Source organism: Euprymna scolopes, chromosome 46 (genome assembly GCF_053919585.1).
Source record: "Euprymna scolopes isolate OS-2025 chromosome 46, ASM5391958v1, whole genome shotgun sequence".
NCBI classification, from domain to species: domain Eukaryota; kingdom Metazoa; phylum Mollusca; class Cephalopoda; order Sepiida; family Sepiolidae; genus Euprymna; species Euprymna scolopes.
Genome location: NC_136527.1, coordinates 58,788,715 through 58,812,741, shown reverse-complemented (window position 1 = coordinate 58,812,741; position 24,027 = coordinate 58,788,715). Strand labels below are relative to the sequence as shown.

The 24,027-nt window shown below is 35.8% G+C and overlaps 1 long non-coding RNA gene and 1 pseudogene across 1 annotated transcript; one reads left to right on the top strand and one right to left on the bottom strand.

Moving 5' to 3' along the window:
* Nucleotides 1-3,791: 3,791 nt before the first annotated feature.
* Nucleotides 3,792-3,910, bottom strand: LOC145272028 (5S ribosomal RNA; annotated as a pseudogene).
* A 7,456-nt stretch (nt 3,911-11,366) lies between these two features.
* LOC145270708 (uncharacterized) lies at nt 11,367-21,927 on the top strand. The gene is made up of 2 exons (XR_013865529.1): nt 11,367-11,465; nt 20,505-21,927. It is a non-coding gene; the product is annotated as an uncharacterized LOC145270708 (long non-coding RNA).
* The last annotated feature ends 2,100 nt before the right edge of the window (nt 21,928-24,027 follow it).

The following is a 24,027-nucleotide window of genomic DNA, read 5'->3' as shown; positions in this document are numbered from 1 at the left end:
CAAATGTGATTGACTTTACAAACTCAAGTTAACATTCAAGATGACGAACGGAAGAGCAAGTTCACAGAAAAAAAAATTGAAGAGGAAAAAATATTTCGAAATAGAGCCGATCTATTTGGTGAATATCACGGATAAAATTAGTAATATTTTATTTAACATTTTAATATTTACATGAGAGAGAACAGATTACAAGTTTAATCTTTATTAATTCTCTAATTCGTTGTATGGTATGTGCAATTTAATGGTGGAAACTGAAAAGTGAACGTAGTTTAGAAATCCGGTTTATATTTTTAATGTATTTCCGATTATTTATTGATTGTGTTTGAAAGATTAAAGTCTAAAGTTAATCTTTATATTGGAAAAAATTAGACGTTAAAAAAGATTTAATGAAAAATGTTTTCACAACGGCTTCAAAGATAATTAGTCTTAAAATATTGAATGTTAAAAAATGTAGTTTTATTAGCCTCTCCCCCAAAGTGAGAGTTTAGTAACAGATCTAGCTTTGCACAATAAAAACAAGAGACAACGTGTTGCACATAAGTTCTACAGAAGCCCAAAATGTAAGAAAGTCAATTTTATTTTATACCTAAGGGGAGGCGCCTGGCTTTGCTCAGTCGTTAAATATGCTTAAATATAATATTTTAAATTTGTCCAGATTTCGTATATACGATTATAGAGTCGTGATGTCAAAATTAATAAAAAACGTGTTTGGGTGTCATCAGCTAGAATCGAAACCAAAATCAAAAACTGTAACATTCAAAGCTGGTGACGTTACCACTGTACAAACGTGACATGCATATGAACTGATTAAAAATAAACTAAGATGAATGTACAAAATTTATAACGATTTTTTTAATTTTGACCCTATAGAACTCATGGAAGTGGTGCCAATTTGTAAAAACTGACCGAGAGTCACTAACTTCTATGTGTGTGACTCTGTGTTCACACATTCATAATCGGGATCGAAGAACTTGAAATCACTGGACATCCACACAAACATAAAATAAAAATATAGAAATAACTCTGAAAAATAACAACACTTAACTCAAAATCACTGTATTAAAATGAAATAACATTTATTTATGTGTTAGAAATATTAATTCATATCGTTCAAATGTAAATATTTTCTTGCAACGAGGGTTCATTATGCAGGCTTAGTTAAATGAGGATCTCGCGAGAATAGCATGAAGGATTACTGATTTTTTATGAACAGAGTGGCACACGTGGCTTGAAATGAATGTTTTGTGATAGAAAAACGGTCATTAAACCATGTAAGCGAAATTTTTGTGATAATTTTTATTATTAAAACCACATTAAATATTTTTTGATATTATATTTTTGTGAAAATATTGAATGAATACTGGTCCTGAAATATTAAAAGTATTTTAAGGTATTTTTTTTTACATTAGATCTACCTCTAGAATTTTCTTTAAAGCAAACATTATAGCCAAGAGAAAGTCATGCGTTATTTTTAATTTAAAAAAGACAATAATTTGTGATTTTAGTCATCATATCGGTGTCACTACACACATGTATTCATAAAAATAAAACTGATTTTTTAATAGACACCGCCAAAAATGGCCGAAAAATCAAGTTGTTGTTTTTTAAAACGAAATTACATTTATTAAAATCCATTATTTCTGAGTAACTTTTTTTTTCCAGAAAGATAAAACCCTGAATTTTATCATATAGAAAGCAGAATAATGTAAAACTTTTTCTACTATTTTTAATTAAATTTTAAATGTTAAATTTCCCCCAAAGTTAACAATTGACATTTTTTTGTCTTGCACAAAAAACGTACAAAAAAAAAGAAGGGGTTTGAAATAAGTAATTTATTTATTTGTTGTCTAAGATTTAGGGTGATTTTCTATGAGAATATGCAAAAATATTATAAGTACCTGGATTTCAAATAATTCCACTTATTCATATAGGCAACCAGTTACTTCACGTCGATCTAGACATTGTTTACATTTCTACTTGATAAAAAGCAAACTACGGAAGACCAAACAGACCAAAAAAACTTATTTTTCTGTGACGAAAATTTCAATGTATTATTAACGCTGAGGCTGGCCAGTACCAGATGGGTGACCATTTGTATGAGTTTGGTTTTTAATGTGTATGTGTGTGGGGGCCATGCTCCCCAAAATGGGGGGGGGGCAATTTAAAGCAGAATAAAAAAAATTATTTCAGCGCGTTGGGTCCACTGTGGGGGCAAATGTTTACAAACGGGATCGAAAAAATGATGACATTTTTAACACAAAGGGCACAATATTTATCAATTTTTTTTGTATCGATTCTTCAAAGCATGCCCTGTTTAATAATGGTCATGCATTATTTGGCTCATTAAAAAAATTGTTAATTTATTTATCAAAGCTTTTAAAATGGCTTTTTTCGTATAAATATTAAAAAAAAATAGTTGTTTTGCTTAACTTAAATTAATTATTTTACTTAACACGTTCGTAGACATTTTGTAAACATTGTTTTTAAAAAATAAAAAAAATAATACTTCTATTATGTTTTAAACGACTGTAATAGTTTATTTTGGAAGTATATTTCATAAAGAAAATTGACAACCCACTTTAAAAACAGAAATTACGAGTTTTATATATTTTATTCGCAGTTTTTTGTTGACTCTTCTGGCGGCCATGTTGTAAGCCCTAACGGTATTTTTGGAGATTACCTACTGGAATTATTTTTCCTGTATTCACCGGATGTTATCATCTTCTCTTGTAAGTTCGATTTGTTTCTAATTTTTTTTATTGAGAGTAGATACGGAAATAAAAAAACTGAAAGAAACACACACACACACACAAAAAAAAAAAAGTTGAGATCACAAAGAGAAAAGATAAGAATCAAGAAGTTCGTAGTTAAGATGAAATAATATTTTTAAAAATAACGTTAAAATTATTAACAGTGTCATTAAGAAGGAGATATATAATGTTTCTTACCGGAGATGATTTAAAACGGCGAAAGACAACAGAAGATAAAAGGCAGAGAGACGTGGGGGTTAGAAATACTGCTGACTAGACTTAAAGAAAAAAAGCACCGGTTAACCTGCCGGTGTCGATTCAGGGGAAACTCTATAAGAAAAATATCTGACCAAGGGAGATAACTGTTGAGGGGGCTAAACTAAGGGGCATAATACATGCAAAATAGACACCTGTTTAAAAAAAAAAAAACAACACCTTTATAATTTATTTATATTTTACAAAAATATGTTGTTTTTTTTTATTATTGAAAAGACGGTTTAAAAGTTAATCTTGGAACTTAACTCTACCGTGTTGTAAGTAAACACTTTTTAATTTAATGGATTTCGAATTTTATTTTCACTTTAAAAAATATTCGTGTATTTCTGATTATGTATATATACGGATATATATATATATATATATATATATATATATATATATATATATATATATATATATATATATATATATATATATAGAGAGAGAGAGAGAGAGAGAGAGAAAGAGAGAGATATACACACACACATATATATATATATATATATATACATATATATACACACACACACACATATATATATATATATATATATATATATATATATATATATATATATATATATATATATATATATATATATAAATGTGTGTGTGTGCAGTCAGCACCAACCCTATTCAGGGTTTAACCAGCTTCCTCCGAAGGATGAAGTTTCATGGGAGTATGAAATTCACAAGCGGTCCCCAGTCGCCTGTATATCCCGTTAGGGGAGATGACGACGTTAGGTTTTTGCAACTTTTTTTATGAAGGTGTTGACGTCCTCCTACATACAACACCTGGACTTCCCAAATTGGTCACCCATTTTAGTAATGACCAGGCTCAACGTTGCTTAACTTCGGTGATCTGACGGGGACCAGTGTGTCAACGTGATTATGCCGTATATAAAACCATTTTTCCTGTTATCTTTCTTATTGATCCTAGATGTAAATTATATATATATATATATATATATATATATATATATATATATATATATATATATATATATAGTAATCTGGCATATTCTTATAGACAAGATTGGCAAAATACTGTCTAACCCTGATAAAAAAGGACCCAAATTTCCTTAATCAACGCTATGTTACTATGTAAACAGTTATAAATAAGAAAAACATAGCAATATAAACAAAACTTTTAAAAAAATAATAGTAAACAATTTTTCTATTTATTTTAAACAATATATGTGATTTTTTTTAATTAAAACAATATAATCACATATTTCATAATTAATTATTAATAATTGAATTTTAATTTATTTATTTGAAGAATGATATTTTAAAAAAACTAAATGTTTTAATTTATTAAATAAATGATATTATTATTATTATTATTATTATTATTATTATTATTATTATTAATAATAATGTTAATGGACTGCTGTCTGTGTATACTTGGCATCTTCCCCTAACCTGACATTAAACAAAAACGTGATGAAATGACGACCCCAACAAATATCACGATAAAGCCAGACAACCACCCAAACAAAACCAATTCCCAGCCACCCTTGCTCCTCGCTTTCACAAATATCTGTGGGCTTAGAGGTAAAATAGAGTCTTACCTTTTAATAAACTCCCCAGATATCTTAGCATTAAGTAAAACAAACTTACACTCTTCAATCCCCTCTAACTACTTTAACATGACAGGATACCTCCCTCTTTGCCATAAGGACTCGGATAGATATATGCACATGCTTGGAGTCTATATCTGTAACACCTTCCCTTTAACTAAAGAGAAAAATCTTGAATCGGATGACCAGGCTTTTTTGTGCTTTCGACTAACATTTCATCACTGCGTTAGTTACTTATATTTTCTCTACCGTTCTCCCTCAAGTCAGTATTGTACCCTAATCGATCATGTCTCTGATAGTAAAGATGTAGCAGTCTCCTTAGATAGTAACGCCCAAATACATGTGTTTAGTGACTTTAATGTTCGCCATAAAAATTGTCTTGGTTTCTCAGTGGCTGTCCATTGTTTTGACAAGGTGGTGGTAGATGTTATAGTTCCATGCCTTGACCTTTTCACTCATAAGCATTGCACCTATGATTGAAAAGAGCCCGTCGACGGATAGTTCGGAATTCTTGTCCTTATTTTCTCTTGATGTGCACGGCCGCTTCTCTAAGCGTATTCTCAAGCTGGCCTGCAAAATCCGTCAATTTTTCATTTTCTCGCCGCTCTAGGTCCCAGGCTCGGCTCAAGTGTTGAAACGTGGTCATCTGGCTGCCGTGGGTGGTCAGGAGATACTCCTTTAAGAGGGTGAAGGTGTCTGTATCGTGCTCAGAGTTTAGCATCTGCTGGAATATGCCTTGGTCTAATAAGTCGTTTGCTGACTTAACGAATTCGCCTTCCAGGCTGGGGTAAAATGGTAGTTCTGGTGCGACGTGAATCATATATATTTTGTTTAGCGATAAACTGACTCACGTCGTTCCCTGGGTGGAAGGTGTTCTGCTGTCGCATGGTGTCTTGAATTGTTTGCTGATGCATGAGCAGTCTGTAACCGCCATTAGCCTAAACAGTGGTGGTTGTTATCGCCGCTAATTTCAGGGCAGCCATCATGTTGTCTATGTCAAGTCGAATATCTCAGAGCGTGTCTTCAGAAGATTGTGTGGGTCCGGTCATCAAGTTAAAAAGAAGCTGCTGCTGTTCCCTAATCAACATGAACAATTCAGAGCATGTCAAATCAGTGTAGCAATTCATGTTCTTCTTGCTAAACGCTCTGACACCAGTTGTTATGAACAGAACTGGGCGTATGGACAGCAAGAAATTTACAAACGAATGGGGTTAAGTTCAAACGTTTATTTAAAGTTAAATGATCATGAAAAGAGACTGCTGGCATGTCAGGATGTTGGTGATGGCAGCGGTGGCAATGACTACTTGTTGTTGATAGAGCGGTGTTCACAACGCGGTTCACAGTAGTTGGTGGTAACGTCGTCAGCGGCGGCGGCGATGACTACTTGTTGTTCATAATGCGAGCGGATAGTGTTGCACACATTAGCCTCCTCCCCCCTTGTTGAGAAGATTAACGTGTTTATAATGGTGGCACAGACGTAGTTGAAGACAAAAGGGGAAATTTAAAATTAGCTTGCATTTTGCTTTTTTAATTGTGTTTGTTTATTGTGTCTTGATGCGTTTTAAGGAATCGTCTGTTTGGTGTATGTATGCATGTGTTATATTGATTTAAAGCTGAAAAAGTTGTGAATGTAACCTAGTTGGTGTTGAATTGTTGCAATGTTCTGTGAGATAGATATTTGCATAATTATGCTAAGTTGCGTTTACTGCGATGCTTGCATTTTACATTTTGGTTTTCTCTTTTGTTGTGCAGCCTTAACTGGCGGTTTTCTTGGTTGAAGTGATGTGCGAGCTATTCTATTGATGTGTGTATTTTCTAAGTTCATTTGTATTAACTTGATGAACATCTTTGTCTTAGCGTTGCCATTATTGACTGTCGCAGCTGCTGCTGCTGCTTTCTGAATTATTCATAAATATGAAGGGATATGAGATATAACAGAGTCTAAATAATCAAATGTTTATTCACTAATTTGTAATGGCGACTTCTGACACTGGTAGTAGAGTGGTAACGTCACCAGCTTTGAATTTTGATTTTGGTTTCGATTCTAGCTGATGACATCCAAAAATATATTTTTTATTACATCTGACATCACGACTATCATATTATATACAAAATCTGAACAAATAAAATATCATATTTAAGCGTATTTTATGAACGGGCAGTTATAAAATAAAATGGCTTTTCTTTCATCTTGGGATTCTGTAGAATTTATGTGCAACGCGTTGTCTCTTTTTTATTAATATTCAATATCTTAAGACTTTACTTTACTAATTATCGTTGAAATAGTTCCAGAAACTTTAAAGGGATTTTTACAAAGGAATTTATTTAACTTCTAAATCTAGCTGAATTTGTCAGTTTCAGAAACCGACATGAAAACAATAAACTTTTTTTTCACGTGAAATTTTTCCCGACATAGAGATTAACTTTAGGCTTTAATCTTTCAAATACAATAAAAAAAAAAAAAAAATTGGAAATCTCTCTATATTTTTTAATGATAAGGCGGCTTTAAACTATCAGTTTCCGCCATTAATTTGTACGTGCAACGAATTATAGAATTAATAAGTGCAAGTCTATAAATGTTGGGCCGGGGGAGACAGTGGATGTCTACATGGCCGACTTGAAAAAGCTTGCCACTCCCTTCGATGGTGCAAGTGATCGCATATTGGCATGCGCCTTTTTGTCGGGACTTCCGGATGAGGCAAGTCGACTGCTGCGAGCATCGTCAAGACTCACTGAGATTGGATTGGAGGAGTTATTGGCGAGAGCACGAAACATCTTGAAAGACGATCAAGAACTAGTCTCCACAGCTGTTGACACTCTGGACTCGCCAACGAAGGGTCTACGATGCTATACCTGTGGTGGCCCCAACCACTTTTCCAGAGACTGCAAAAGCGGTACAAGGCGCACCCCTAATTATGGAGCACGACAAGTAATACGGTGTCACCAATGCAATAAGCCAGGCCACATAGCGCGGAATTGTCCAGGAAATGGGCAAGGGGAGGAGGCCGCAGCGCTAGCACCCTCCCCAACGCGGCATTGAACAAAGCGCTACCTGCAGTAACAGTTCAAGTTGATGGATGTGAACGTTCAGCGCTGGTTGACACCGGCTGTGCCCAAACCCTTCTTCGAAAGGAATATTGCACCACATGGAAGAAACGAAGGATCCCTGTACTTACTGTCGGCCAAGGCTCATTGGTGTGTTGTGGGGTCAGCGTTGTTCATATCAGCATTGGCAATGGCTCTCCGGTTGCTGTGACGGTGTTAGTGGTCGATGGGGAGCTGCTCGGATATGACCTTCTCCTTGGAATGGACGCTATCACACAGCTAGGCGGAATTACTGTGAATGGCGCCGGTGATGTGAGCTTCTCTCGACCAAACAAACAAATGTGTGCAGCAATCACTCTCGATGAGCCCGACTTCCATGCAGAATACGATAAGGGCACAAACACTTGGACAGCTTCCTGGAAATGGGCAGGCGACCAGCCACCAGTGTCATTGCGGAATCGACTTACAGAGTATCCCCCTCCTGTGTGGCTTAGGGGGCAGTACGAGGCAGAACTTCAAGTGTGGCTGGATAATGGCTGGTTAGTTCCATACCCAGAGGATGAGCTCGGGCCCCCGCGGGGGCTAATTCCCCTGATGGCTGTCAGACAAGAGAACAAGCAGAAAGTTCGACCTGTTCTTGATTACCGGGAACTTAATGAATACGTTGACCCACACACTGCGGGGGCTGATGTCTGTGCTCATAAACTACGGGAGTGGCGGCGGCAGGGTGCGGAAGCAGCCATACTGGACTTGCGAAGAGCGTACTTGCAAATACGTGTTGAGAAATTGCTGTGGCCGTTCCAGACGGTGGTGATCAAAGGAACTCACTATTGCTTGACCAGGCTAGGATTCGGCCTGAATGTAGCCCCTAACATCATGACAGCAATCATGCAGGCGATCCGGCGTCAAGATGAAGCGGTGCAACATGCGACATCGTCGTATATAGACGACATTTTTGTCAATGAGAGCCTCCTGTCTGCCCAGGCGGTCAAAGAACACTTCGAGCACTTCGGATTGTCGTGCAAGGAGCCGGAGCGGCTACAGGACGGGGCGAAAGTGCTCGGACTGCAGGTGAGCGGAAGTGCAGATGGCCTTCAATGGGGAAGGAGTGGTGAAATCCCGGAAATCCCATCTACCATCACACGTCGGAGCACGTTTTCCATTTGCAGAAAATTGGTGGGTCACTTCCCTGTGTGTGGGTGGCTCCGAGTGGCTGTAGCGGCCATAAAGCGACGGGCAACTTCTATGTCAACTGGATGGGACGATGAGGTGCATGATCCTGCCCTGCGAAGCATGCTGGTGGAAGTTGTGGCCAGAGTGACCAATGATGACCCTGTACAGGGGAGCTGGTGCGTCGATGGGAGTGAATTTACAGTTTGGGTAGACGCCAGCTCACTTGCCCTTGGCGTTGCTCTGGCGGTCGACGGAAGGATAATAGAAGATGCCTGCTGGCTTCGGCCGGAGAATGACGCCAAGCATATAAACCTAGCTGAACTCGATGCTACACTGAAAGGAGTCAATCTAGCGCTTCAGTGGCAGGCTAGAATCCTTCACATCATCACGGATTCCACATGTGTGCATCGGTGGATGACCAATGCCTTGAACGGAAAAGCACGTCTGACAATGAAGGCGTCGGCCAAAATGTTGATCCGGAGGTGGCTTGCTACCCTAACCGAAACCACTAAGGAATACGACTTGGTCATAGATGTGACACTGGTGCAGTCCTGTTTGAATCAGGTGGATCATCTGACCAGAGTGCCACGCCGTTGGCTAGACCTGCCAAAAGAAGTGAACGAGTCAGCACCTGTAAATTGCGCTGCAGTGGGACATAGACTCAGCCCGGAGCATATTAATGATGTCCATTGCCAAAGCGGGCACCCCGGTGTAAACCGAACGCTTTACTTCGCCAGATTGGTTGACCCCGCCGTGTCTCGGAGGGCTGTGAAATCTGTTGTGGGAAGCTGCAACACCTGCCGATTGATCGACCCAGCACCTGTCCGGTGGAAGAAGGGAATACTCAGTGTGAAGCGTAATTGGGATAGGATTGCGATGGACATAACGCACTACAACGGGAGGCATTTTTTGACGCTTATCGACTGTAGACCATCTAGGTTTTCATTGTGGCGGCCCCTTCGCCGGCAGGACGCGGCTGCCATTATCCATGAGTTGGAAGGTGTGTTCCTCGAGCGTGGCCCTCCTTCTGAGATACTCACCGACAATGGCCCCGCTTTTGTTAGTGAGCCGTTTAAACAGTTTGCAGATGGCTGGGGTGTCCATCTGCGTTTTCGGTGTGCCCATGTTCCCAGTGGAAACGGGATTATTGAGCGCAATCACAGAACTGTTAAGACAATCGCAGCGCGGAAGGGGTGTACGGTACCTGAAGCAGTCTATTGGTACAACGTCACCCCTAAGGACGATGTTTCACCCTCCATCGCGCCAGCCAACGCGCTACATACATACCGTGTCAGGGTGAGAGGTTTGGAGAGCAGCTCACTACCCGAACCGGAGCCACCACAAAAGAACATAAAAGAGGGAGATGTCGTCTGGGTTAAAAAACCCCGAGGCCAGTGCACGACTCGCTACGGAACCGGTCATGTCACTGAAGTGATCAGCCCGCAGGCGGTGCGAGTTGATGGAGTACCTCGTCATATTAAAGACTTAAGATCAGTATTCCAAACGCAGCTGCCGCTTGACGAAGATAGTGAAATTGAATCCGTGACCAGCGACCCATCATTCTGGTTCATGACGGCTTCAACGCACAGCGACACTGAGAGTGGTAGCCTTCAAAGTACTGACCCTCCTGCTGATGATGAAGACCCGGACAGTGATACTGCAATGCTCAGCTTTAGGTTTGCCGACCTTCGTGTCACAGAAGACAGCGCAGACGATGATGAAGCCCCGAATCCCCCTCTCCGAAGAAGCACTCGAAGAAAAAGGCCACCGCCTCCCTGCTCTTTCTGTGATAATGAGATCAGGGGGGAGTGTGTAATAAATTGCGAACAGACGGGCTTACCTGACAAACGCTCGAGGTGTGCACTCTGCAAAGCGGGCACGTCCAAAGAAAAATGGCAAGATGGCGGCGGCCGGTTAATATTGCCACGTAATCACGCAAAATCTCGTGTTCTCTCGCACACACGAGAGTTCAGCTTAGCATAAAAACGGGTCACTGTGAGCAAGAAGGGGGAAGGAAAAACGTAGTCAAGACAAAGACGACGCTTCTGACGACTGAGAATAAAAAAGAAGAAAAAGAGCAAGAAGTAGAAGAGGAAGAAGAGAACGATACATGAGAAGACGAGGTGTGTGCGGTTTTGAGTAAATCGAAACAGACAGAAAAAAAAACTCTGATTACATCATTCAAAAACAAGATGGCGTGAAGTTTTTCTGGGATAAAATGTCTCATAATATTTGATTTTCTTAAATTAAAAAAAAAACTACTTGATCGATTTACGTGATTTTTAGAATATGACATTTTCATGCAGTGACAAGTACATACATTATAAAGATTTTTTTCAGATTTTTATAGTAAAAAAGATTACTTGTGGACCAATGGACCATTAATAAATATGAAACTTGTAACCTCTGTTCTCTCTCATGTAAATATTAAAATGTTAAATAAAATAACATTAATTTTATCCGTGATATTCACCAAATAGATCGGCTCTATTTCGAAAAGATTTTTTTTATTTTTCCTCTTCAATTTTGTTTTCTGCGAACTTGCTCTTCCGTTCGTCATCTTGAATGTGAAGTTGAGCTTTCAATCACATTTGAAAAATCGTTTCCTTTATAAAAGCAGATAAAGTTAATCGAAAGCAGATTATAAAACAAAAACGTAAGTATTACTACATGAATTTAGTATCGATTTTTCTGCATTTGCAGAATACGTTAAAAATGTAAGGGAGATAACTACATTTAATCCTAAAATCCGAATAACCCTAAAATGTTGATTTATCCTTGAAAAATATTTCGCTGTCGACTGTTGTTTGTTTTTAATATTGACTTAGACATAAAAACAACAAAAACTTCTTTATCAAAAGAAAAAAAAAGTAATTTTATGATTTTTAACTGTTTTTCACTGTTTAAAGTAAAAAATAAAATGCTCGGTAGACACCGCCCAAATCCCCCCCCTCTATATGTAACACGATGTAACTTTATTATAAATTAATATTATCAGTATAACTTTTGTACCATTTAAAAGAAGATGGGCAAAATAAACTAGTATTAATTGAAAAAAAATTTTTTTTTTCATCGAAAGAAAATAATGAAATTGCGAGAGGAAAATCTTGTTTGCATAATTGTAGGCACCGCCAAAACCGGGGGGGGGGGCAGGTCAGTACTTTTTGACGGACCGTCTTTTTAAAAATCTACCAAAAATCAGGTAATTATCCGATCAATACGAAATTTTCAGCGATTATTAGGAGAAGAATGAACTTTATAACAGTGTACTTATTTTTCATAAACGATATTTATATATATATTTTTTTTTGCTTACAAAACCCCCCCCTTGTTTTGAAGCGGGAACAAATATGCTTAAAATAATCATCTGAAACTGAACAGAACATATTGTGTTGTTGTAAGGGACAGAATTATAGATTAAAAAAAAAAAAAAAAAAAAAAATGTTTGCATACCTTATTTTGACGTCTGAATATCAGAACTTCGATTGTGTTTAATTATCCCGCTTTTGAGTTTTGAAGTGTGAAATTCGGTGAATATGTTAAGTAAAATAATTAATTTAAGTTAAGCAAAACAAAAAAAAAATTTTTTTTATATTTATACGAAAAAAGCCATTTTAAAATTTTTGATAAATAAATTAACAATTTTTTTTTAGCGAGCCGAATAATGCATGACCATTATTAAACAGAGCATGCTTTGAATAATCGATACAAAAAAAAAAATTCGATAAATATTGTGCCCTTTGTGTTAAAAATAGCATCATTTTTTTCGATCTCGTTTGAAAACGTTTGCCGCCTTTCGACTACGGTGGACCAAACGCGCTGAAATAATTTTTTTTATTCTGCTTTAAATTGCCCCCTCCCCCCATTTTGGGGAGCCTGGCCCTCACACACATACACATTAAAAAACCAAACTCATACAAATGGTCACCCATCTGGTACTGGCCAGCCTCAGCTTAATACATTGAAATTTTCGTCACTGAAAAATAAGTTTTTTTGGCCTGTTTAGTCTTCCATAGTTTTCGTCTCATCGAAAGAAAACGTAAACAGAGTCGATCTGAACTCTTCGGCGACGCGAAATATCTAGTTACATATATGAATAAGTGGAATTATTTGAAATTCAGGTACTTATATTATAATATTTTTGCATATTCTCTTAGAAAATCATCCTAAATCTTAGTTAGACAATAAATGAATAAATAAATTATTTCAAAACCCCTTTTTTTTAAATATTTAAGTACGTTTTTTGTGCAAGACAAAAAATAACAATTGTTAACTTTTTGGGAAAATTTAACATTTAAAATTGAATTAAAAATAGTAGAAAAAGTTTTACATTATTCTGTTTTCTATATAATAAAATTCAGGGTTTTATCTTTCTGGAAAAAAAAAGTTACTCAGAAATAATGGATTTTAATAAATGTAATTTAGTTTTAAAAAACAACAACAACTTGATTTTGCGGCCATTTTTGGCGGTGCCTACATAATTGGCTTTAAAATAACGTTCTCGTGTATATTTTAATTTTTGTATATTTTAATTTATGTATATTTTAATTTATGTATATTTTAATTTTTGTATATTTTAATTTATGTATATTTTAATTAATGTATATTTTAATTTTTGTATATTTTAATTTATGTATATTTTTATTTTTAAAAGATTAAAACGATTAAAATTCCATTATTTCAAAATGTTCCGTTACAACATAAATTTTTAATTAATTATGTTTTAATTTTGTTTTTGCATATTAAATTTTAATTAATTATGTTTTAATTTTGTTTTTAATATTAAATTTTAATATAAACATGACTCTTACCAGTTATTTTATCTCCTGATTAAAACCGATTAAAAAGATTATTTCACAAAATAAAACATTTTCTGAACCCCCTCTGACATCTAATTTACTCGTTTGACCAAACAAATGTATGGAAGCCGGTAATTAACCAAATGAACACTTGTACATCTATGTATATATATAAAAGGTAAAATGTTTTTGTTTTGGTTTTTATTTTTCAGATTTTTTAAAGCAGTTTTAACGTTCGTTTTTCTGTTTTCATTTTTGTTTTCTCGATTTTTACATTTAACATCGTTCGTTTGCCTTACGTTAGTTTTTTGTGTTTTTTTCGATGTTTTGATTAACCTCCCCACCACCGACCGATAAGTTTTAATGTTCGTTTTTCCACCGACCACACACACCTACAAACACCCAGGCAACGCCGGGTACCCCCCCCCCGCTAGTCTATATATATATAAAAGGCAAAATGTGTGTGACCATTTCGTGTATGTGTCGCAAAGGCTTTTCTCGCACATGCTCTCGGGGGGGGGGGGTTACGATCGCTTACAAATGTTTATATAGGCCCTAGATAATAATAACTAGGATTTTGCAAAGTGCGTAGCGTATTGATTTATTTACATCGACTTTTACGAAATTATTGCTATTTTGGCTTCTCGCGTGTTGATTGGGCTAAAAGCAAAACTAATTCAAACAGAGGTGTTCTCGGCATCGCGCCGGGAAACGTCCAGAAGCAATCAGCTTTGATCAATGTTGTATATCATACAATTGCTATTCAATCTGGACAATTGGGAGCTGGTTTCTCCCTCCTGTTAGGGACAGGACGGTCTGCCATGTTTTAGACGATCCCGTCCCCATGTGTGTTATGGTGAAATGGGTGTATTTAATTGTAGAGAAATTGAAAAGGCGAAAGGTCGCATAATGAAGACGAAAATATACCGTTATATATCAACAAAACAAATGCAATTTATTTGCATAAATATATACAGGAAAGAGATATAGGAAGTGATAGGAAGAATAAGAGTTCAGTGAGAGATAAGTAACGTTACTTGCGGTGACTGTCTAGTCAGGACGCGGTGGTGGCTCATGGCTCCCACCGGAGCGGTGGTTCGTCACATCTTGATTGTTTGAGCATTCCGCAGAAAAGAGGGTGAAATATGAGGAACAGGAAGTGACGTAGCTAGGTCGCTCTTCTGAGTTAAAGGGCGACAATCAAGTTAGGGTGAGAGTGTTCAACTCCCATAATAATCCCTTCCTAATTAGCTAGAAGCTAGAGAAAAGAAAATTGGAGAAAAAGCATGCATATATATGTTTGCGTGTGTGTCCACTGTGTAGAGAGCGAGGAAGAATTTTTTTTTTATTTATTAAGTAGCAGGGTGTAAGGATAGAGTTGCGACGTTAAAGAATATCGGGAAAAAGTGTTCAAACTTGTACAACTGTGGGATGGTCATAGGAATGATGTTATGAGTTTGAGTGCAAGTGTTGCGGTCATAGACTCTGTATTGCCGCGGAGTCTATGAAGCGTGCGCAAGGGTCAGCACGGTGGGTTGAAGTTGGTTCGCATTGCTCGCAAATGTGTCGACTACATGCTTACGGTCACAAGTGAGTCTGCGAGGAAATTTGTCCATTCGTAGAGAGCGGTGTCAATGTTGTTCAGGTGCTCGGGCGTACTCAGTGAGTCGGTACGGTCTGAACATCCAGGATGAGTATCAGTGTGCATGATGCAGCTTACTCATGTTAGCTGGAGAACTTCGGTGAGGTGAGGTGAATCGTTGTGAAATCCAGGAGTGTACAGTGTTTGGTGAACATCTTTGTGTTGGTTGTCGCGTTTGTTGCTAAAAAAGGTTGATATCCTGTGAGGTGTTGCTGGAAAGGGTTGATATGCTGTGGAGAGGCTTGATGCGCGTAACATGACGCTGGAGAGACTTGTTGTTGCTTTTTCCTTTCCATAATTGTGGAAAACTGGAGTTGAAATAGCGTGAGAGTTGCTATTTGAGTTTTGTAGTGGGCTTGTTGCCACATGTTCTCCATGATGAAATTGAAAGCTGAAATATTTTTTTTTATTAGCACATGGCAAAAAAAATATGTTGGTAAAGTGAAGAAGGTTTAAAGTTTTGATACGTAGGTAAAACGCGTGTGTGACGGAATGTTTTTAGACTTCGTCGTCCACAGCAGGATTCATATATAAAATCTGGCGTTGAAAACACGTTGAAAACACGTTGAAATTGCTATTGAAGTTGTTGGAAGTAATTTTCGTTCGTTGTAGCAGTAGATACATGTCGCTGGAGTTATGTCTGTGCTATAGTGTGACATTCGTTCGTTACATGTGCGTAATCATGTCTCTTCGTGTGAAGTGTTTCTCGGCTGAGGTAAACAAGAACTGATCCTTGGAAAATAGTTTTGTTGAAAAAACTGATTAAGAATGAAGGCAACAGGAAAATTTGACCTTTCAGGTTCTCAAGATCATATTTTGCTTCGATTATGACGGAGGACAGAATACAAAAGTTTGAGTTAAATGACGCAAAAAGAACGTCTAAGAATATTTCAGGGAGCGCGTTATATTCAGGACGCCATTAAAATTATTTTCTCGATTGGATAATAACGGAAATGTGCATCGTTTGCGAGAAAAATCGAAATGTTCGTGAAAATAGTAGTCCGTTGGTATCGTCGAAATTTTAACAGACATCGTTGTTCAAAAATACGGTTGGTCATAAAAATGTGAAGAGAATAAAATGTCTATTTTTATGTGCGTGAATATAGATAAAACTTATTGTTCTCTTTTTATTATTATTTAGGCTGCGACGAAAAATTTTTTTTTATATCGAGGTGATTTGTTTACATGTATCTGATCACGAGGAGGAAGAAAAAAGATGGCGGACGATAGATAATTGACGCACGTGTGTTTAGACATAACATTGAAAATGCAATGAAAAAGTTTTTTCTCCTTTTTTTTGGAAATTGCGTTTTTTGCTTTGTTTTTTCTTTCTTTTTTGAGTATATTTCGCTGATTATTTAAAGATATAACGGTATGTTTCATTGCGACAGTGAGGACGTTTTAAAAGTTTTTGGGAACGAAGATTGTTCGGCGTTCTTTAGGTCACCATTTTGAAAAAGATCACGTCGGGAGTCTACCAATCTGTTGGGGACAGGACGGTCTGCCGTGTTTTAGACAATCCCTTCCCCATGTGTGTTATGGTGAAATGGGTGTATTTACTTGTAGAGAAATTGAAAAGGCGAAAGGTCGCATAATGAAGATGAAAATATACCGTTATATATCAACGAAACAAATGCAATTTATTTGCATAAATATATACAGGAAAGAGATATAGGAAGTGATAGGAAGAATAAGAGTTCATTGAGAGATAAGTAACGTTACTTGCGGTGACTGTCTAGTCAGGACGCGGTGGTGGCTCATGGCTCCCACCGGAGCGGTGGTTCGTCACATCTTGATTGTTTGAGCATTCCGCAGAAAAGAGGGTGAAATATGAGGAACAGGAAGTGACGTAGCTAGGTCGCTCTTCTGAGTTAAAAGGCGACAATCGAGTTAGGCTGAGAGTGTTCAACTCCCACACTCCCCAACATCTTTTGGGGGAAAAACAGTCAAATTTGGGTAAACAAACCCAAATGCTGCCTCGCAGCAAAAGTTAACTGTGTGACTTCTATTTGACCTCCTTAATTAGGTCAAATGGAAGCAGAAGAGTTAACTTTTATTGCGGACACCTGTTTTTAATAGTTAAATAAATAAATTCAAACGTGTCTCCATTGTATGTCGTGGTGGCCCAGTGGTTAACGTCGCACTTTTATTTTTCACACTTTAATTTCCAACTTTGCCTCAAGGGTTCGGGTTCGATCCTCATACTCACCTACCAAAACTTTTATTTTTATTTTAACCCTCCCCCCCCCCGCACGGAGTTTGGATTTACCCAAAACCACACACACCTCAAAACACCCGGGCATCTTGAAAAAGATAAACAAAGGTTTTAAAAAGTCATTAAGTTTCTTCTGCTTTTCCATAGTTCGTATAGTTAACACAAATCTGACATCACGGAAACATGCGGTCCATTTTTTACGATCGTTTGGCAGACCTTAGGCTTCAGGCACCGCCCTCCCCAAATGATTACCATGTGGCCAGAAAATGTGTGCTCATTTTACATTAAATTGATATAGAAGGGATTATGCACAATTCTTTTTTTTTTCTTCTTACATTTTCACTCCAAACAAGGCATATAGCCACTTTGTTGTAGGTGGCTACTATCAGTGACATAAGGTTCTATATCTACTGAAAAAGTTATCAACTCCTCAAAGTGATTACGGGGACATTGCTATTTCATCATGATGTTAAAATGGGCTGGTAAACAGCAAAACAAAATAAACCAAATACAATACGCAAAAGTCCAGCTAGAATTCGTCACTGACAACTTTCTCTCTCAACTTCCAGCACATCTCTCCCCACTGCCTCGGCCAACAGACATTTTATCATAAAATTGATCTCATCCCATTTGCATACATATATAGTGGAAGATGAAATCTCGTGAGATTTCACGAGACTAAGTAAGAGTTCACGCAGTGGAAGCAGCTATATTAATCGGTTTTCATCTGACAAGAACCATGTTTATGTTAAAGCGTCTTAATTCTTCACAATTGTTTGGCAGCACCTAATGAGCGTCTAATGGCAGCCATTGTTTTTAAACTTAAGACGTTTTAATATAAACATGACTCTTGTAGCTATTTTATCGCCAGATTAAAACCGATGGGAAAATATTATAGCACAAATATTAAGCATTTTGTAGACCTCTCCCTCATATTTTGTTTGTCTCTTTTTACTGAACAAAAGTATGGAAGCCGGTAGTTAATCAAAAGAACATTCAGTGAAACCGTATATCATATTAAATATACAAATGTTTATAATATTATTAATCATTAAACTGTGTAAATCTTAAAACTCAACAAAATTATAGCAAAGATTAATTATTGATTTCAGTTTGAAGAAGATAAACAAAGGTTTTTAAAAGTCGCTTCTGTTTTTCCATAGTTCATATAGATAACACAAGTATGACGTCACGAGATCATGCATTCCATTTTTTCACAATTCTTCACATTCGTTTGGGAGTTCCTATTTATTGTTGAACTTTTTTGCTGCCGATTGTTTTCTTTGTTTGCTTAAACATAAAAACAACGTTTACCAATAAATAATAAATAATAATTTAATATATTTTAAATGTGTTTCACTGTTTCAAAAGTTTAACGTAAAAAAAAAATAATTTAATATATTTTAAATGGTTTTTACCGCCACACAAGTTTTAAAAAATGCTCGGCGTTAAGAGAGCTGCCCCCCTCTCTGTGTATTTTTTTTTATTTTTGTCTTTCCTTTTTTTTCAAATGGTCTATCAGGTTTTGTTTTCAATACTGACTTAAACATAAAAAAAAAACACCGGTCAATGTCCAATTTCAAAAATTCCTTTACAATGAAGAGTTTTATGATATAGACGAATATATACTTCACAGAGAATTAGTTTTCATGATATGAGGAAATTACTATTTTAAAAAGAGGGGATAACTTTTCAATATAAATTTAATGTCAAATGAGCACCCACTTTCTGGCCACATGATGATATTGGTGTAGCTATTTGAAAGCCATTTTGGTAAATTGTTACTTACTTTCCATCCTAACAATAACCTTTAACAGACGATTTCTATAGGTTTTCTAGTATGCTGAAAACAAATATCGCATTTAAATTTGCCGCAAGTAATTTTATGGATATTAAACAATGTATTTTTTTGTTTTCAGTGGTTACCAATTCTGTATATGCTTGTCACAATTTATAACATAAGGAATTGATCATCACTGATAACATAAGGAATTACATTAATTAATATTTTGAAAACTAGTTTAGTTTAAATGTGATTAATATTATTTGTTATTTGTTACTCTCCCTCTTGCTATGGACTTTTATTTTTCTTCTGGTTATGACTGAAGGTTGCCTTGTGTCCATGGAAATTAAGTAAAGAACTGTTATCCTCCTCTTGTTATTTGTATGAACTTGTATTATCTTTCGGCTATGAGTAAAACAACCTGTGTATCTTTCTTTTAAATCTCTAGCCATGTGTTTGTTATGAAATTTGGATACGTTTCTGTTGTTAGGTAAAAATCGCCCCTATTTGAGAATTAAGTGGAATCAACCAGTCCTATGAATTTCAGAGACTAAATGGAGACATTCATACCATGTTTAACCGCATGCTACGAACACATTCCTCTCATACCACTTTAGTGGCTCTTGTATTCTTTGTGATAAATGCATATTATATTTTATACACTTTACACTACTTGTGGTTTCTTTCATTTGTAACCCCTAGCACAGGTCTACAACAAAAAAGGAAACCCTAAAACCATTCTAAATTTTCTAAAGAGGAAGCATTTACCATAAAATATGAATGTCATGAATAATAAACTATTCCAAAACATTACCCGAATAATCGACACTGAAAGTATCAAAAAATGTAAAACCGTTTACACAGCATTATATGACCCAAAGACGAGCAATATGCTGGTTAAACGAACAGCAGAATTTTGTATAGATTTGTGCATTCAAGAGAAAGATTCCCAAGTTCCACATAAATACATGAAGGTAACATAGAAACGTTGCTAAAATAACACCCAAGATGAGAACAGTATTCTGAAGAATCCAAATAATATAAATAATACATCCTCATCTGTAAAATGAAGAAAGATTTTTAGTTAAATATTTGAAAAAAGAACCGAGTTGATTTTGTTAACAAACCAGTATGGATTAAATCTATACTTATTTTATTTTGAATTTCGTTAATAAATTTATATTTATAAAAATTAACGTAATGAATTCAATTGTACTAAATGAAATGTATTTTTCAAATTTATTTTATATTTTCAGAATTTGCTACAATGAAAAGAAATCCATTACTGAATGAGAACGACCTGTCGTCATTGGTGATTGAAATAAGTTTATAATAATAATAAAATTTCTTCATATAAATTTTCTAAAGTCTAAATGTATTAGCTTATCCATACTATCCATTGCATATAATTTTTGTGCAAACATGGGAGACAAACTTCATTCTTGTGAAGTATGTGGTTATTCATTTCCATGGAAGTCACATTTATTGCGTCATATGAAAACACATACAGGAGAGAAACCACATTCTTGTGAAGTATGTGGTTATTCTTTTGCACGTGAGTCAAATTTGTTGCGTCATATTAAAACACATACGGGGGACAAACCACATTCTTGTGAAGTATGTAGTTTTTCTTTTGCACGAAAGTCACATTTGTTGCGTCATATGAAAACACATACGGGAGAGAAACCACATTCATGTGAAATATGTGGTTCTTCTTTTAAACAGAAGTCAAATATGTTGAGTCATATGAAGACACATACGGGAGAGAAATCACATTCTTGTGAAATATGTGGTTCTTCTTTTGCATGGAATTCAAGTTTGTTGAGTCATATAAAGACACATACGGGAGACAGACCACATTCTTGTAAAATATGTGGTTCTACTTTTGCAGAGCAGTCAACTTTGTTGAATCATATGAAAACACATACTAGAGACAAACCATATTCATGTGAAGTATGTGGTTCTTGTTTTGCATTGAAGTCAAGTTTGTTGCGTCATATGAAAACACATACAGGAGAGAAACCCCATTCCTGTGTAGTATGTGGTTCTTCTTTTGCACACAAGTCATATTTGTTCAGTCATATGAAAACACATACGGGAGACAAACCATATTCTTGTGACGTATGTGCTTCTTCTTTTGCATGGAAGTCAAATTTGTTGAGTCATATGAAAACACATGTGAGAAAAACCAAATCCTTGTAAAGTATGTTGTCTTTCTTTTGCACAAAAATCAAATTTGTTGAGTCATATGAAAACATACAGGAGACAAACAACATTCTTTTGAAGTATGTGGTTCGTTTCGACAAGTCAGATTTGTTGCATGCTATACTAACAAATGTGTGAAACAATATCTGATGATCTTCCAAAATCAATACCTCAAAATGGTATACCCGCATCACGAAACGAGCTAGTAGCATAACCACTATCAGATAGCCGGCCAACCATTTTGCACAAGACTGTCTTACAAATATGACAGAATCAGAAAACAAGTCTGCTACAGAAATCACCAAAATGAGTCTTTAAAAATACTCCAGAACTTTCATTACCGAAAATTGGACAAATGAGTCAAACAATATTTTGAGAAGTATTTTCTGGATTTATTCACCCAGGACTATATAAATAAGGAAGGCTTTATAAACTTCAAAAAATTTAAAACCATATTTTGGTATTCTTGTTATATATGTGTATTGATATTCTTGTTATATTTGTGTGTTTGTATTATTGTCATATGTTTGTGTTGGTATTTTTAATTTTAACAAATTTAATTCATCTCATTAAAACGTTTTAACAGTTTTTTTTACTTTTCAAATTTAATACATTTCAATAAAATGTTTTAATATTTTTAAAAAATTTAATACATCTCAATAAAATGTCTTATTTGAAATCACGCACACCACACAAAACTTTTGATGAAATTAAAAGAAACGATGTCATATCATATTGTTCTTGTAAAACGTCATTGTGAATTCCAATATGTAACGAAATCTGTAACAGCAGCACCTAGATCTGATTGCCTTCCATCTGTCATTGATGAGGCAACTCTCCACAATGGTGAGGCTATCTTTTTTGAAGATCCATAGTTGAGTATTTTCTAAATCGTCTAAAAGGTCATGATTAGTGCAAGGTCTGTTGAAATTATCTGATGAATTTCTAGGTTGTTCACAACTTTCCAGAAACAAAACCGCGTCGATTACCATATTGTACCGAAGCAATATTCACAGTTTTCAGGAAATATATGTAAACTATAAAAATCAAGAGGTTGGGCCAGCTCAGCAAATATCCCCCTGCAAAATATCCCACTTATGCACAACACTTTGTTTGAGATGTGCAGATGTCTATGAAGTCTTCTCCCATGCACTCTGCATCACCTTGCACCATCCGATTTTCACACTTTGAAGCCAGAAATTGTTTCGGAAAGGAAAGCGTTTTCCAGATTATGCAGCTGTATTTCTGAATTTACGCATCTTCTACAAAATCTGTCCCTGCGTTAAACGATGCGAGAGATGTGTAACTCTGTGACGTTCTTATCTAGAAATAAAAACTAATAAATGTGGCAATTTTTCGTTGTTCTGGCATAGATTTTAAAAAGAAAACTCTTGACAAACGAGACCCTCTTCCTGCTTTGTTTTTGGGTATTAGAGAACCTCCGAGTTTGTCCAACTCATTTACTCCTTTTCTTTTCTGCCCCCGGTCTTCCCCATTCGAAGGTTACCTTCCACCCTGATTTTCCCTTCCTTATATTTTCTCCCCAGATTTCCTATTAAGCCACCCCAATCCCGACTAGAGACCATCTTGCTTGTTTTCAGTTTCCAGAAAACAGTGGGCGATTCGATTAGAGTCGGGAGGGACCATACTAACATACCACAATAGGCATTTTACTTTGTTCAAATCTTTTTCTTTTGGGATTTTCCTCAGTTTTTTCCCTACTCCACACCACGAACATTTTACACCAATAAATTCAAAGATTTTTCATCTAAAGAACTCGTCGGATGAACTTTTTTCTGTTTTTGTTTATATAAAAATTTTAATTAAATTAATAAAATTAAACATTAATGCATATTGCGGTTATCAGTTTGCAAGTGCTAATTAAAACATTAATACATTGTTTTAATAAAAAAATGAGGAAAGCGAAAATTTATTACAAAACATGTTTATATTTACAATTTTATGAAGAAATATTAGTTATTTTCAATCAGTAAGGGTTCTTTATTAAAAGTCGTGTTTGGTACAGAAAACAGAGTAAGTAATCACAAAGCTTTGTAGATGTGTGAGTCAATATGTTCATAGTGTGAATAATATGCACATGTAAGTAATATATGTATGTGAGTGCATGACAATGTGTATGCGTGTTGGTTTACCTTGTTTTTTAGTTTGTGTATAGCTTTGTGTGATATACACTTTTTTGGTATTTAAGCCCAACCAGCTTTAAAAAATCTGAAGAAATACGATTTTGTTTCCCATGGAACTGGTTATATAGGCTTCGTTATTTTAACTTAATGTAACATTTTAATGTTCAACAAAAGTTTGTACAGTCTTTTCATAAACGCATGGTTTTTTCTCACTTGCGTTTTCGCGTTCAAGCAATCAAGGTCTGTTTTATAGTCGATTTAATTATTGTCCTTGACATGCCATTATATTCTCGTGGTTGTTGATCCCTGGCCCTCACCGTAGTATAGTACAATAAATATTTGCTAGTTTTAAAGGTTTTATTTAAAGAGAAATTATTTATGGGAGGAGAGACAAATATATAATTAATTACTTCTTAATCAGTTTTTCTAT